Here is a 17,636-nt window from a genome sequence, read left to right as displayed (position 1 = left end):
TGACATGAATCCCAGGTCCCAGTTGAGGCCGCACTCATGTGTGCGGAACTTGGCTATAAGTTTCTGCTCGGCGATTCTGCGTTGTCGCGGGTCCTGAAGGCCGCCTTGGAGAACGCTTACCCGGAGATCAGAGGCTGAATGCCCTTGACTGCTGAAGTGTTCCCCGACTGGAAGGGAACATTCCTGCCTGGTGATTGTTGCGCGATGTCCGTTCATTCGTTGTCGCAGCGTCTTCGCAATAATTCCTTCTTCCTCTTAACAAGAGATTCCACTTCTTTGGTAAACCACGGTTCCCTCGCTCGACGCTGTCCTCCCTGCCTGACCGGTACGTACTTATCAAGAACACACAGTAGCTGTTCCTTGAACAAGCTCCACATATCCAGTGTGCCCAACACTTGCAGCCTACTTCTCACAACATACCCCCCCCCAAGTCATGTCTAATGGCATCATAATTGCCCTTCCCCCAGCTATAACTCTTGCCCTGTGGGGTATACTTATCCCTTTCCATCACTAACGTAAAGTCACCAAATTGTGGTCACTGTCTCCAAAGTGCTCACCTACCTCCAAATCTAACACCTGGCCTGGTTCATTACCCAAAAGCAAATCCAATGTGGCCTCGCCTCTTGTTGGCCTGCCAACATATTGTGTCAGGAAACCCTCCTGCACACATTGTACAAAAAACGACCCATCTAATGTACTCGAACTATATCTCTTCCAGTCAATATTTAGAAAGTTAAAGTCTCCCATAATAACTACCCTGTTACTTTCGCTCTTATCCAGAATCATCTTCGCCATCCTTTCCTCTACATCCCTAGAACTATTTGGAGGCCTATAGAAAATTCCCAACAGGGTGACCTCTCCTTTCCTGTTTCTAACCTCAGCCCATACTACCTCGGAAGAAGAGTCCCCATCTAGCATCCTCTACGCCACCGTAATACTGTTCTTGACTAGCAGCGCCACACCTCCCCCTCTTTTGCCTCCTTCTCTGAGCTTACTAAAACACCTAAACCCCGGAACCTGCAACAACCATTCCTGTCCCTGCTCTATCCATGTCTCCGAAATGGCCACAGCATCGAAGTCCCAGGTACCAACCCATGCTGCCAGTTCCCCTACCTTATTTTGTATACTCCTGGCATTGAAGTAGACACACTTCAAACCACCTACCTGAACACTAGCCCCCTCCTGCGAAGTCAAATCTGTACTCCTGACCTCTATACTCTCAATCTCTCGTACCCTAAAACTACAATCCAGGTTCCCATGCCCCTGCTGCATTAGTTTAAACCCCCCAAAGAGCACAAACAAATCTCCCCCCCCAGGATATTTGTGCCCCTCAGGTTCAGATGTAGACCATCCTGTCTGTAGAGGTCCCACCTTCCCCAGAAAGGGCCCCAGTTATCCAGAAATCTGAATCCCTCCCGCTTGCACCATCCCTGTAGCCACGTGTTTAATTGCTCTCTCTCCCTATTCCTCATCTTATTATCACGTGGCACGGGCAACAACCCAGAGATAACAACTCTGTTTGTTCTCGTTCTGAGCTTCCATCCTAGCTCCCTGAAAGCCTGCCTGACATCGTTGTCCCCTTTCCTACCTATGTCGTTGGTGCCAATGTGGACCATGACTTGGGGCTGCTCCCCCTCCCCCTTAAGGACCCGGAAAACACGATCCGATACATAACGTACCCTTGCACCTGGGAGGCAACATACCAAACGTGAGTCTCTCTCGCTCCCACAAAATCTCCTATCTGTGCCCCTGACTATCGAGTCCCCAATTACTAATGCTCTGCTCCTCTCCCCCCTTCCCTTCTGAGCAACAGGGACATACTCCGTGCCAGAGGCCCGTACCCCATGGCTTACCTTCTTGAAGATGTATCCCTCCTGATCTGTAACATGATTTTCTATTGTTGGGGACTGGTGGGGGTTGGGGTGGGGGGGAAGGGGGATCAAAGCAGGAGTGTTTCTCAGAGTTTTACTATCCTACCATTAAAGGAGTGTAAAAATAGATTGAGATAATCACTGTCAGACTATTGGCAATGGTAAATGTCACGGAGATAAACTTTGCTGAGAGAAAAGGCTTAACAAAGCCATTTTGGGGTTTATCAAACTTCTTATCAAGTTGCAGAGTGACCAGCCTGAGCTTCAAGTGAGTGATAAAACTCTTGCTAATCTGTAGTCATGGGGTCTTTTGCTGCGCTGTTATATGTCATGTGACACAGATTTAACACAGATTTGCTCTAAACAGGGAGCAAGACCTCCATAAGAGATTACTGTTCGACAGTGAGTTAATCTGCAAAAGATTGGACTGTCAACAGTCTGCCACTGGAACAAGGAAGAAGAATGTCACATTTCAGATTTCTACTTTCAAAACATTTTTTCCCTGCGGTTTGATTTCTGCTCTCCATCCAGCTATCAGAGTATGTCATAAAATGCTGAGGTATCTGGATGCTTGAAGCAGGACTGCCCAAACTTTGAAGCAGCCTCTGTATCGAGCAAAAAAAACACAGGATGCTTATGGCAGTGCCCCCTGTTGTGACACAGCTGGACCCTCATAGCTTAGTGAACTCTTGTTCGCCCTGGCCTCAAATTAGGGAAATCTCAAGCGAAACGCAGAAATAAATACACAGGATTTCTTTTGCACAGGTTTACAAGTTGGATTGGAGGTGTTGTGGTGCAGTATCAGAGTTACAGGCAGAGTCCCAGCCTCTGAGCCTAAAGCTCTGTGTTTGAGGCCCATTCTGGGACTGGATGGTCATGGAAGGTGTATACATACAACGGTCAAAAAAGTTGAACATTGACTGGAAAATCCTTCCAACGTATGCCAATGGCTGGCAGTAAAATCGGGAGAGATTCCTGATGATCATGTGATGGGAATAAAGTTGGAGCCTCAACCATTGCTATCCATACCTCCAGACGACAACATGCATGCAAATTGCATGTTACCGCATGTGATCTGTAATATACCACCACAAGATGGTTCAGTGACTCAGTGAGAATACAATCTTTTTCTTTTGTTCGGTCACCCTGGAATAGTACGCAATCAGTTCCAGCCCCGTGTGCCCCGGAATCACAACACAGGTGAATTATCCAATAATTCTTCTAAAAGTACCCAAAATCTTTGGCCCTTGGCTGCCCAATATTCAGTCACCAGGTTTGTTAATGTAAACGTATTTACTGTTTATTTATAACAATAAGTATCTTTAAATATGCAGTAAACACAATTGGTTAATATCAAGCTAATACCTGATACCCACTTTAATTTGCCCCCCACCCTCTGCACACACACACACACAAGACAGACAAACACAGAGGGGTGGAAAGGGGTAGAAATCATAAGTGGAGGGACAAAAGAGTCTTAATAATAATCTTTATTAGTGTCACAAGTAGGCTTACATTAACCCTGCAATGAGGTTATTGTGAAAATCCCCTAGTCGCCACACTCCGGTGCCTGTTCAGGTACACTGAGGGAGAATTTAGAATGTCCAATTCATCTAACAAGCACATCTTTCAGGACTTGTGGGAGGAAACCGGAGCACCCGGAGAAAACCCACGCAGACACAGGGAGAACATGCAGGCTCCACACACACAGTGACCCAATCTGGGGATCGAACGCAGATCCATGGTTCCAGACGATAGTTTTAGCACACATTTCTTCAAAGCAAGCTTGCAGATTAAAGTATTGGTTTACAGCCTGCAATAATCGTCTTTGTCGATTCATTAATTCAGTACGTTGTAGTTTAAAAATGCAGTACCCTCAATACCCTCAACTTTCCCAGAGAGGCAACTTACTCCACATCAAAGTTTTCTTTCAGTTCGTGGTTTGTCTTCAGGTCCCTGTAATTCCCGGAAAACAGCACCCAGAAGCTTTCTGGAGAGAGAGTCAGCCCTCACAGTGGCCTTCTGAAGATAATTAAGTGGATCATTTTGGAGAGAGGTAGCTGGATCTTACACCATGCTGCCAGGATCAAAACTGAAACCAAACTCAAACCTTCAGACTCTGAAAAACATCCCAGTGGAATAGGATCCAATCACCACCTGTTACCGGGCAGAGCACAACTCTTTGGGCCAATTCATTGGCCACTAGCCAAATCGATCAAACCGAGTCCCAACCCATCTTCCTCTTTGGAGCCAGAAATTCTGCAGCTTCTGTTTAAACCAGCACAGCCTTCCGGAGTCTTCCTGCTTGAATTAATGATACCTTCAAGCGACATGTCCATTAATCATCCATGGATCAAAATTGTAACGGCAAAAATAAACGGAAAGGGAAATAAGGGAATAAATAGGCAATAAACAGGAAGGACCTTTACACTTTGAAACACAATGGCAAGACCAGTACCGTTCCAAACATTCTGGACATCATCTTATTCTATCATTTAGCACTCATCTTCCGCTGAAACTCCAATGCTTATTTCAGTGACAGAGTAAATGAAGAACAATGCCACCCATTTATTCCTGTCTGCTCTTTCACTAAAATTAGCAGCAAGAGGAAATTAGCCTCTTTGTGCTATTTTATTGGTTGACTTAAAATAGCAAAATGAAAAAAAATGCCACCACTCAAACAGCTGCCATCATCCTTGATTCATTTATCACATTTGTAGCAAGTTGATGATTTGCACCTCTTACCAAGTTTTAACAGCCTCTAATATTTGCTGGTTTCAATTTCCTATTTGTGAGATATTTATCTCCTCGCTTTCTCCTCTGAATTAGCTGTAGTTTAGGAATAACACATTTGCCTCTGATTGATTGATTTATTGTCACATATGCCGAAGTACAGTGAAAAGTATTTTTCTGTGGCCAAGGGAACGTACACAGTACATACACAGTCGACAAAAAGAATAATCGACAAAGTACATTGATAAATAGTACATCGACAAATAGTGATTGGTTACAGTGCGGAACAAGGGCCAAACAAAGCAATACATGAGCAAGAGCAGCATAGGGTGTCATGAATAGTGTTCTTACTGGGAAAAGATCAGTCCGAGGGGGAGTCGTTGAGGAGTCTTGTAGCTGTGGGGAAGAAGCTGTTCCTATGTCTGGATGTGCGGGTCTTCAGACTTCTGTACCTTCTGCCTGATGGAAGGGTCTGGAAGAAGGCAAAGCCTGGGTGGGAGGCGTCTCTGACAATGCTGTCTGCCTTCCTGAGGCAGCAGGAGGTGTAGACAGAATCAATATGAGGGTGGCAAGCTTGTGTGTTGCATTGGGCTGAGTTCACCACACTCTGCAGTTTCTTGCGATCTTGGGCCTAGCAGTTGCCATACCAAGCTGTGATGCAGCCAGATAGGATGCTCTCTCCGGCACATCTGTAGAAGTTTGTGAGAGTCGATGCAGACATGCCGAAGTAGCGACGTTGTTGGGCTTTCTTGATTGTTGCATCATCGTGAATGGACCAGGACAGACTGTTGGTGATGGTGACCCCCAGGAACTTAAAGCTGTCGACCATCTCCACTTCGGAGCCATTGAAAATGAATTGGGTTTCATTGGGTTTGAAACATTGGGCAGGATTTACTGGCCACCCCAAGGTGTGTTTTGTGGTGGGGGAGGCAGCCCACTAGCGGGATCTACCGGTCCCGCTGTTGTCCACGGAATTTCAAATTATGAGAACTCTGTTTTTGTACTCGTTGGAGTTAGGAAGGATGAGAGGGGGGGTCTTATTGAAACGTATAGAATACTGAGATGCCTGGATAGAGTGGATGTGGAGAGGATGTTTCCACTTGCAGGAAAAACTAGAACCAGAGGACACCATCTCAGACTAAAGGGACGCCCTTTAAAACAGAGATGAGGTGGAATATCTTCAGCCAGAGGGTGGTGAATCGATGGAACTCTTTGCCGCAGAAAGCTGTGAAGGCTAAGTCACGGAATGTCTTTAAGACAGAGACAGATAGGTTTTTGATTAATAAGGGGATCAGGTGTTATGGGGAGAAGGCAGGAGAATGAAGATGAGAAACGTAGCAGCCATGATTGAATGGCGGAGCAGACTCGATGGGCCGAATGGCCAAATTCTGTTCCTATGTTTTATGGTCTGATATTCTTATTGAGGGCAGGATAATGTTGGAATCGAGACCCAATCCCTTTGCCTGTAAAAATTCCACCTGTAATACAGGAAATATGGCAGCCAATTAGCACACATCGAGATACTGTTTTGAAAACGAGCAGCTAATCTTTTCTCTAAATGATATTGGAGTAACTACTGGCCAGGATACTGGGGAAAATCTCTTCAAAATAATGCAACTGGATCTTTTACATCCAACCGTGAGGGCAGGCAGGGCCTCAGCTAGCATCTTATCTGAAAGAAAGCACTTCGAACAGCGCAATACTCCCCAGTACTTAATAATAATAATCTTTATTGTCACAAGTAAGCTTACATTACTACCCTGCAGTGTCAGCCTAGATTGTCATTTATCTCAAGTGTTTGGAGTGAGACGTGATCTGCCCCTGTGTGGCAAGATTTAACTCCAATTCGATCTATAAGTTTGCGGATGATACAACTGTGGTGGGTCGTATCTCAAACAATGACGAATCAGACTACAGAAGGAAGATAGATCACTTGGTTGCATGGTGTACCGAAAACAACCTCTCACTAAATGTCGACAAGATCAAGGAACTGATCATCGACTTCAGGAAGTGTAGCACGACACAGCCCCCGTCGCCCAGGGAAGCTCAGCGAGCCCCCTGATGCCCTATCCCGCGGTACATGTGCCAGCGCACAAGTGGACCGACTCCGGGCTCTACACTATGACGTCTGCCACCCGGGGGTCACCCGGTTCTTCCATTTCATCAAGGCCCACAACCTGCCCGACTCCATTGAGGAGGTCTGGACCGTCACCAGAGACTGCCATGTCTGCGCAGAGTGCAAGCCGCACTTCTACCGGCCAGGTCGAGCGCATCTGGTGAAGGCCTCCCGCCCCTTTGAACGCCTCTGCGTGGACTTCAAAGTCCCCTCCCCTCCACCGACCGCAACACGTACTTTCTGAATGTGATTGATGCGTACTCCCGGTTCCCTTTCGCCATCCCATGCCCCGATATGTCTTCTGCCACAGTAATCAAAGCCCAGCACAGCATCTTCACTCTGTTCGGTTTCCCCACCTATATCCACAGCGATCGGGGATCCTCTTTTATGAGCTGCGTCAGTTCCTGCTCAGCAAGGGCATCGCCTCGAGCAGGACGACCAGCTACATCCCCCGGGGAAATGGACAGGTGGAGAGGGAGAACGGGACGGTCCGGAAGGCCATCCTGCTAGCCCTGCGGTCTAAAAATCACCCGGTCTCCCACTGGCAGGAGGTCCTCCCCGACGCGCTCCACTCCATCCGTTCGCTCCTCGGCACCGTAACAAATGAGACCTCTCATGAATGTGTGTTTGCCTTCCCCAGGAAGTCCACCTCCGGGGTCTCACTCCCAACATAGCTGATAGTTTCTGGACCCGTCCTCCTCCAGAAGCATGTACGGACCCATAAGTCGGACCCCTTGGTCGTAAAAGTCCACCTCCTACATGCTAACCCGCAGTACGCCTACGTGGCACACCCCGATGGCGCCAAGCCACAGTCTCCCTCCGGGACCTGGCACCCGCGAATGCCCACCCACGACCGCCGACCTGACCCCCCCTGCCCCGGATGCCTCATTCATCCCTGCGCCACTCACCCTCCCTCCAGCGAACCTCACTGCAACCCCCACTCCAGCAGGATCCGTCCTCCCACACAGGGATGACGAAGACGAGGACAACACGCTCGCGGAATCGCAGGTGACCAAGTCGGCGCCCACACCACCACCAGGACTGAGGTGATCGCAGAGGAGGGTCAAGGCCCCCGACAGACTTAACTTGTAATGTTTTCCACCACCCCCACCGGACTCTTTTTTAACAGGGGGTGAATGTGGTAGTCACCATTAATAGTGTATTATATGTATTACAGCACTGCCCGTACAGTAGAGGTACATGGGTAAATCCCTGCCTGCTGGCTCCGCCCAGTAGGCGGCGTATAAATGTGTATGTTCTCTTGTGCTGCAGCCATTCTGGTTCCAGCTACAGGAGGCACAACATCTTTGCTCAATAAAGCCTCCATTGTTCCACTAATCTCGTCTTTGTGGTAATTGATAGTACATCAGTCCATCATGGCGGGACCTGGCTTGTAGGCCGTCTAGTGCTGTCATCGGGGGAGGGCGCAGGGGGGATCCGGCCCCATGGGGGGCCCCCACGGTGGCCTGGCCTGCGATCAGAGCCTTCCGATCTGCGGGCGGGCCTGTGCCGTGGGGGCACTCTTTTCTTCCGCGCCGGCCTCTGTTGGGCTCCACTATGGCCGGCGCAGAGAAGAGCGCCCCTGCGCATGCGCAGGAAACACGCCAGCCTGTCTGCGCATGCACCAACTCACGCTGGCCCTTCAGCGCAGGTTGGCGCGGCGCCAACCACTCTGGTGCCGGCCTAGTCCCCGGATGTGCGGAGGATACCGCACCTTCGGGTCGGACCGACGCCGGAGTGGTTCGCGCCGCTCTTGGCGCCGGCATCGGGCCATCCGGCCAGTTGTGGGAGAATACTGCCCAATATTTATTTTCTTCAGAACTGAAGAGCTTTAGAGATGTGTTGCTTTTATACTGTTGGAAACGTTGCCGGGGGGGGGCGGGGGGGGGGGGGGGGGTGATGGTGAGGTTTGGGATAGTTTAGAGGGTGAGGAAGATTATTAAATACAAAGATGCCAGGGAACAAAGCACAAAGGAAGTGGTAATGGTTATAGTAAGGAAATAAAGCATTTGTCTAGAGTTGCCGTGAATAGCAGTGAAGCAGTGATTTACTTCTACTTTCAAGTTAGTCTACTGTATCCACTGCTCAAACTGTGGGCTCCTTTCCATTGGGGAGGCCATTGGAGAGGCTGTTTAGCACAGGGCTAAATCGCTGGCTTTGAAAGCAGACCAAGGCAGGCCACCAGCATGGTTCAATTCCCGTAACAGCCTCCCCGAACAGGCACCGCGAATGTGGCGACTAGGGGCTTTTCACAGTAACTTCATTTGAAGCCTACTTGTGACAATAAGCAATTTTCATTTCAAACACAGACTGGGTGACCGCTTTGTGGAACATATCTGCAACTATCACCCTGAGCTTCCAGTCACTAGCCATTGCTCTGATGCTCACATTTCTTTCCTCGGCCTGCTGTAGTGTTCCAAAGAAGCTCAACTCAAATTTGAGGAACAGCACCCCATCTTCCGATTACACACATATGTCCTTCTGAACTCAACATTGAGTTCAACAACTTCAGACCACAAACCCCATCTTCCATTTTGAATCTTTATCACCCTAGTGATAGTTTGTATCTTGTTTTTATGTTTTTGCTTTCAAGGCTGACCTTTATTCTGCTATTAACTCCAACTCCGGACAAATGTTTTGCATTTTGCTACTACCATTAACACTCCCTTTGCCTTTTGTTCCATTAAATCTTTAAATCCATTAAACCTCTCGCGATTATCCCTGACCTTTTGTTCCGCTGACCCCCACCTCCGTCACATCTCTACCTCTCTTCTGTTGTGCAGGAGGGTCATACTGGACTCGAAACATTAGCCCTGTTTCTCTTTCAACAGGTGCTGCCAAACTCGCTGTAAGTTTCAATGTTCTCTCCTCCTACAAATAGAGAATATAGAGAGGTGTGGGTGTTAGTAAGGGCTTGTGTGGAGGGGAGGGAAGAACACCATTTGTGCAGAGTGATATGAGACACGAGTGTGAGAGGGCAGTCGGCTGAGAGTTAGTGTGGGTGTTGGGTGTTCGGCTGGGGATGTGAGATGGCTGGCGAGAGAGGAATGAATGGAGCTGCAAAGCCTGTTGCCCCGAGGAATGCTGCGCAGGGGAATGCTGGGAATGTCAGAGTTTGGGGCTTGACACCTGAAAGTTTTGCATCATTCACGTTTCTCTTCCTCCTGATCGGAAGGTCCTGGATCAGAGCACTGTCCGCAAGTTGGAGGGAGCATACTCCTCTGCTGACTTCCTCAGTCACTTCTGCCTACACCTAATCGGTTGGAGAGGTTTCAGCAGCAGTAGTGGTGAGTTGGAGCCGGAGGCAGGTGATGTTGCTAAAATGGCATTAGTTAGCCTGGGCTGTTGGACTGAAACTGTTGAAGCTCCGCTCAGGGTTCAATAGCTTGATTGCTCCCCCTTCCACAAACATTCAAAACCTCCACCACCGACGAACAGTGGCATCCGTGCGCACCATCTACAAGATGCACTGCAGTAACTCACCAAGTTTCCACACCATCCAAACCCATGACCACTACCATTTAGAAGGACAGGAGCAGCAGATACCTGGGCACCCCATCAGCTGGAGGTTCCCCTCCAAGTCACTCACCACCCTGACTTGGAAAATATCGCTGTTCCTTCACTATCACTGGGGCAACATCCTGGCACTCCCTCCCTAACAGCACAGTGGGTGTACCTACTCCTAAAAGACTGCAGTGGTTCAAGAAGGCAACTTACCCCCCCTTCTGAAGGGCAACTAGGAATGGACAATAAATGCTGGCCGAACCAGCAACGCCCACATCCCGGAAATGAATTTTTAAAAAACCAATTGAAGCACTGAAGAAGGTCTCAGCAGCAGTAATGGTGAGTTGGAGTTGGAGGCAGGTGACGTTGTTAAAATGGCATTAGTCAGCCTGGGCTGCTGGAATGAATCTCTTGAAGCTCCACTTGGGGTTGAATAGCTATTCCGAAGAAAGTAAGCCTGATTCTTGCCCTGTCTCGTCCAGGCATGTTAATTATTACTTCAAAGCCAGCCAATCCTGAGTACACTTTCTGAACTACCCCTTGGTGTGCGTGTATTGAATTTTGAAGATCCCTAATTTATAATAAATGAGACAGCACAGCATTTTCATTTTAATCCTCTTGCATAAGCGATTGCATGTGTTTCAAGTATCTTGCGATGTGATAATGAATCCGAGTTACATACAAACTAACAATTAGCCCTGTCACTTGCGATGGGAGAAATTGCATCATTATTGAGTGAAGGATGAAAGGTACAGGGAGGAGGGGAAAATGCCTCGGGCTAAATGTAATTTCTGTCAGTTTTCAGACCACTTTGGAGGCATTAAACTGGTGAGCACAGCAAATCCAGCCACAGTTCCCTTGCTTGCCTCCACTGAGCATGCTCAGCAGTTACTTCATGTAGTGCTTTATCACAGTGGTCAAACGCAGCAAGCAGGCAGCCAGGGCATGAAGTTTCCTCCTCGGAAGTAAGTGACCCTGCTCCATTTCCATCAAAAAACCAGCAGTGAGATTATACCGAGATTAACCCGTTTGTGTTTGTGGAGTTTCTGCAAAAAATGTTCAGGCAGGAGTTTGAGGGAGCCTTGGGAGTAGCTTGCCACATTGAAGCTGCAGTATCTGGGACAGTAAACCCTTGCCCTCAAGAGTTTACTGGACAATTTATACTTCAACTAACAATTTGTCATTTTAAAGCGAAGACACAAAGGAGCTACGTTTTCGACCAGGAACTTTTTTTGCAGAAACTTGCAGTTGTGCTTTACCACAATTTCTGTTTCAAAGACAAATAGAATGTTTTAATATATTTGGATATCACTTAACAGCCTGCAAGAGCTGAAAGTGTTTAAAGAAAGCGGAGATCACTTTCCTAATAGTCTTTGAGCTGCTCCATTGAATGGCTGCAAAGCTAATCTTTTTAGTATTTAATACAAAGGAGCTGGTTATTTTGCTTGCAATGCAAATGATTCAGATCTGTCTGTCATCAAAGGAAATCCAGATTGCAACGAATTAAAGTACTTCTGATTTGTAACCAGTATGCGTAACTGTGAGGAAGCTGGCAGGCCCATGGAGATTTCCTTTCAGAAATGTCTCCACCGGCTTAAGCAGCCCACCAGTGCTGACACTCAACTCCCTAAAAGTCAGAGATAAGGCGGCTCGGAGTCTGACTCCATGGTTGTCACTGAGTTTGCCTCTTCCCTTTCTGTGGTCGAGGCCAGAGATGTGTGGAGGGATATGGGAGAAGCCAGATGTGTAAGTGTGCGAAGTCTCGCGGTTACCGATTGTCTATCCTGATTGGTGAGGGCGTTTTGAAGAGCACGGCAATAACTCACAGGAGGTTGGCAGTGTCTGAAGTCCAGATGTGGGTTTTCATTGTCTCATTCTCTTGACGCATGCACTGCACGACAAACCCAGGAGTTTATAAGCAACTCGGTTGAGATATAATTTTTGCTTCTCCACTCAGGCTATTGCCTGCATCCCACATTGTGTAGCAGCCTTAGCAGTATCGTGTTCAGGATTGACCTTATTCCTCACTTTCTAAGCTCGTGGGGCAGCCAGTCAGTTTGTTTCTGTTCTGTTTCCATATCTTTCCTGGTTCTGTATGCTCCATGTGCCACACCTCCATTCGCAGAAGCTCCTACCTACAGCAGGGATTTTCAAATTCAGGGTCGTGACCCACGGGTGAGTTGCAGGCAGGTGTCGGGAGGGTTGCGGCGCAATCAAGGCGCAATCGGTCGTAGCATTACCAATCACGGGAGGAACGCCCAACGGCCGATCCCAGCAGGATGGACTGCCTCCTCCTGACGTCAGTGTGCTGTCCAGGGCCAGTTTTGTTTCAGCAAATTGCGAATCTGCCCACCTGAAGTGGCGGCAGAGAGCAGGTCACGTGCCCTGTACGCTGATGTCACCTGTTCTGGGCGCGAGAGAGATTCCTCCATTTTGCAGCTGCCAGCAGTGCAGGTGTGATCGCCAGGGCCCCTGGTGAACAACCCATGAAGAAGATGCTGAAAAGAGGAACAAAGAAGCATAAAGATGATTACTTGAGGTGCAGGTTATTAATTGTACCACTGCAACTAAGGATTCAAATTTCATCTCCGATCGTCGACGCCAAAATCGCGTTTGGCGAATCGGCCAGAGAATCCCGTTTACACCGGAATTGGGGGCGGTGCCGTTTTTTTGATGCTCTGCCCCCTCAAAAACAGCATACTCGGGGAGTATGCCGCGCGCCTTATGGATGGCCTCAGACCATTACCTGAGGCCCTCCCGTTATGCTCTGCCTTTGATGGGCCAAGTCCCCGACGGCGTCGCTAACATGTGCTCACACCGTTCGGGGACCACGTATGGCTGCTGCGGACTGTGTCCACCGCCGCCACAGTCGGGGGGCGTTGCAGCGGGGACTGGGGGGACTGGTGGGGGATGGTCAGGGGGTGGCAAGGCTAGTTACAGAGGGGCAATTTTTGACAGGCTGGGTCTGCGCGTGGCTGGCGCCATGGTGTATAGCACAGCTGCCGCAGGCCGCCGCCATGCACATGTGCAGCCACGGACCCGGCCATTCTCCGGCCATATCCGCAGGTAAAGCCGTGCACGGCTGCTTGTCCGCCATCAGACAGAGGATCTGTGTGGGGATGGGGCCGACCTTCTGTTCGTAAGACCAGACGGAACCTGCGGACATAGCTGCAGGATCGGAGAATCCAGCTTCATGCGTATTGTATGCAGCGAAGCACTGGCAGGTGACAGTTTAAAACCTTCAAAATTTCAAAGACTTTTGAAGACTAAACATGGCGAGATCGAGGACAAACCTTGTTCGTCTTTTCAACGGATGCAATGAAATCGTAACTCATCAGCTGAAGTCATTATCAGAAATGTAACATTGAATAACAAAGCAAGTGAGATCGTGAGGACCAAGCAGGCTCACCTGTCACATTAAAGGTAAGTGAAAATAGTGGGCCGCGAAGGTCAGCCGGCATGGGTCACAAAGGTCGGCTGGCGTGGGTCGCAAAGGTCGGCTGGCGTGGGTCGCAAAGGTCGGCTGGCGTGGGTCGCAAAGGCCGGCTGGCGTGGGTCGCAAAGGCCGGCTGGCGTGGGTCGCAGAGGCCAGCGGGCGTGGGTCGCAAAGGTCGGCTGGCGTGGGTCGCAAATGCCGGCTGGCGTGGGTCGCAGAGGCCAGCAGGCGTGGGTCGCAAAGGTCGTCCGGTGTGGATCTCAAGTTCGGCCAGCATGGTTCGCGAAGGTCAGCCAGCATGGGTCCCAAAGGATGGCCCGTTGGTAACAATGGGTCCCGGGCAATAAAGTTTGTAAAACACTGACCTACAGGACCTTGTCTATTTTGTCAGATTTCAATGGGCAACACAGCAAAGGCCTTCACCAGATTGGTCAGACAAGCCTTGCCTCAGCCATGTATCACCCTAGAATAGTATTGAAAAAGCTCCGCTCTGAAAGCTAATGATTTGAAACAAACCTGTTGGCCTGTTGTAAGACGTGTTACAGTATTGGGTTTCTGCAGGTACTTTCCTCCTCGATAGCCTCCTTTACAGTATAGCGGCACTCAACTGTAAAAGCTGAATCTATTTCACCAGCCTTCTTTCTGGCTTACCTTAAAACAAATAGCACAAGCAGAACAAGTTAATCGTTTGGAACAATCCTGGGCTGTCATATGTTTTATATTTTTTGAAATCGTTCAACTACCCATGAATGTTAATGCAACCTCTTATGAGAAAAGAAAGATTGAAGTTTGCTGTTGATTTGTCGCTCGCCTTCTTTAATGAACCTGCTGTTTTTATACAAACCCCAGTCTCCACTTGACGAGACAAATGAGGGACTTATAATAGCTTTGAAAAAGTGAGGTTGAGAGTAAGTTATTTTGCAACATGGTACTGGAGTTCTCTTCAGGGATAGTGAAAGAAGGACAGCAGAGGATCAAAAGGAAGTGTGAGAAAGAGGAAGATGATGTACTTCTACACACTGCAAAGCTACACAAGAGGAAAGAGGGACAGCAGTGAGGACATTCCTCGCCAATGGATAGGATTCTGGGTTGGGGCACCGACATTGGGGTTAATCAGAAACATAGAAAAAAGAAGCAGGAGTAGGTTATTGATGGCTGAACCTCTATCTCAACACCATACTGCCATGCTGTCCCCATCCCCTTGACACTTTTAGAGTCAAAATAGGGGGTCAATTTATAAATGTCATAAGTGTAACTCGAACACCGAAAAGTCGAGTGCTGCCTGTAAATAAATGAAATTTTTTCTTTTAAAAAAAGCTCAGTTAAACTTCATACAAAAGGGCGTAACTTTTGCAAATGATCCTCCAGCGAGACGAACATCATAAGAGTGGATGTTCTAATTAATTTCCCATCAACTGCAGTCAGAGGGGTACCTCAACAGTGCACTCTCTGGAGAAGCATAAAATTACTGACAACTACCTCTGGATTTAACTTTATTCTGAACATGTACAACTCTGGAACTTGCTATCAGTTTCAGTGATGTAATAGCAGCTCACACTCATCGTTTCCCATTATATTTTACCAGTAGCAGGGACAGTTGGGTTGGGTCAGATTCCTGGAAGTTCCTTCATAACAGCTGTATTGTTGTACACCAGATGAATTACAGCAGTTCAAGAAGGAGCCTCACCACCATCTTTTCAAGGGCAATAAGGGATAGGTGATAAATGCTGGCCTTACTAGTGATGCTCGCATCCCATAAATGATTAATAAAGCAAAATAAAGTATCTGTTAGTTTACTGTATGTGCCACTTTAACTCTGTAATCTTGAAATGCCTCAACTGAAAGATATTTGGCGTATTGGATGAAATGTGGCGAAATTAATAATAGAATTTCAAACTCTTAAACAGAAGCAGTGCACACTATGGCAGAAAGTTGTTGCCCACACCCCAAAGTCTGTGGCGAACTGAGGACGCCCACCTTGTGCACACCACTCATTCGCAATCATGTTTGGAGCCGATGTAATTTCCCGCTGCCGTGTTGCAAAATTGAAAGGTCTGACGGGATGCCAGTGGGCGGCAGTTTTAATAAGCATTCATGGGATGTAAATTAATGCAAAGGAGGGTACAAAGAGACTTGGATAAGTTAGCTTAGTGGGAACAGATCTGGCAAATGGAGTATAATGTGGAAAATGTGATGTCCATTTTGGAAGGGAGAATAAAAAAGAAGCTTGTTATCTAAATGGTGAGAGTTTGCAGAGTTCTGAGGTACAGAGGGATCTGGGTGTCCTAGTGCATGAATTGCAAAAGGTTGGTATGCAGGTAGAGCAAGTCATTAGGAAAGCTAGAGTCATAGAGCTTTACAGCACAGAAAGAGGCCCTTTGCCCATTGTGTCTGTGCCGCCCATCAAGCACCTGTCTATTCTTATCCCATTTTCTGGCACTTGGTCCACAGCCTTGTATGTTATGGTGTTTCAAATGCTCATTTGAATGCTTCTTAAATGTTGTGAGTGTGTACAACGCGGTCCTTAGTTTGCCCGAGATTTTGAGGTGAGTGCAACAACTTTCTACCATAGTGCTGCACTGCTCCGGATGCGCTATTCACCACTCTGCCAGTGCTGACCGGTTCCTGCCCTCCATCTCTATGCTGAGCTAGTCTTCACGGACAGGCAGTGAGTCCCAGATTCCCACCACCCTCTGGGTGAAAATGTTTTTCCTCAAATCCCCTTTAAATCTCCTGCCCCTTACCTAAAATCTATACTCGTCGGTTATTGACCGTTCTATTAAGGGGAAAAAGTTTTTTCCCTATCTATTCTATCTATGCCCCTCATAATTTTGTACCCCTCAATCAGGTTCCCCTGAGCCCTCTCAATTCTAAGAAAAACATTTCCTGTCTAACCAGCCTCTCTTCAAAGCTGAAACGCTCCAGCCCAGGCAACATCCTGGTGAATCTCCTCTGCGCCCTTTCTAGTGTAATCACAATCTTCCTACAGTGTGAGAACCAGAACTGCACATGGTACTCTAGCTGTGACCTAACGAGCATTTTATACAGCTCTATCATAATATCCCTGCTCTTAAGTTTTATGCCTTTGCTAATGAAGGTTATTGGGATATCCCATATACCTTCTTTACCATCTTATCTACCTGTCTTATTGCCTTCAGGGATCTTTGGACAAGCACGCCAAGAACCCGTTGGTCCTCTGTGCTTCCAAGCTACTGCCGTTCTTTGTGTATTTCCTTGCCTTGTTTATTTATTTAGCTAATGCAAAGCCCCTAAGCCAAGCAGTTTCTTCAGATTGTGCTGTGTCACTGCGGATAGGCCTCTGCTGATTCTGTGGATCAGACATTCTTCACATAGTGATGTGGTGCATGGTTTTCTCTCTCCCATAGGCTCATAGGGAGCTGGCATTGATGCCCACCTGTGGAGATTGGCCAATCAGGAGCTGTTGAGGGTGGACCACTGTTTGTTTGGAAGATTGAAACCAGGCAGCTATTGGGTTGGGTTTGAGACCAGCTACTTGTTTGTCATGTCCAATGTTTTCCATTAATTTGTCCAGGTGGAGTTTGCGTTGAAGTCCTGTGTGGGAGGGGTTTACCAGATTAACCTTCTTGATGGGAGTCATACCTTGGGTGGGCTGAATAGATCAGCATGAAGTGGCAGGTGAGGGCATTGCATTTGTGGGTTTTTAAGTCGGCAATATGTGGGGAGAAGTGTTTGCCAGGACAGGGAGCTAAGGGAGTGGTGTTGAGCACAGTGTTCCAGTAATGATATACATGGTAGCACTCCGCTGGGTGTCACTATATGTGTGTGTGATGATCTTTACCAAACAGGGGTGCAATATTCTGCTACTGTGTATGAGAGTGTGAGTGCTGAGGTTTGGAGGGTGGTGGTAGCAGCACCCAATGTTGAGCCGGCTAATTTGGAAATCAAGTTGTTTCTGGACTTGGCCTTGTCTGTAGTTGTTTTTAGATGTTCCCGG

General features: G+C 47.9%; 1 protein-coding gene across 5 annotated transcripts in view; it reads left to right on the top strand.

Annotated features, from left to right (window-relative positions):
- The window catches only part of jcada (junctional cadherin 5 associated a), a 483,762-nt gene that overhangs the window by 192,140 nt on the left and 273,986 nt on the right, over window positions 1-17,636 (top strand). The window contains exon 1 of one of the 5 annotated variants that reach the window (XM_072508379.1): window positions 11,150-11,189. The exons of the other annotated variants lie outside the window; for them this stretch is intronic. The gene's annotated coding sequence lies outside the window, so the exon portion shown is untranslated. Of the gene's footprint in view, window positions 1-11,149; window positions 11,190-17,636 lie in introns of those variants that run through there. 5 annotated transcript variants of the gene reach the window in all.

Source organism: Scyliorhinus torazame, chromosome 6, assembly GCF_047496885.1.
Source record: "Scyliorhinus torazame isolate Kashiwa2021f chromosome 6, sScyTor2.1, whole genome shotgun sequence".
In the NCBI taxonomy this organism is placed as follows: Eukaryota; Metazoa; Chordata; class Chondrichthyes; order Carcharhiniformes; family Scyliorhinidae; genus Scyliorhinus; species Scyliorhinus torazame.
The sequence above is the reverse complement of the archived record's forward strand: the minus strand, read 5'-3'. Positions and strand labels throughout refer to the sequence as shown.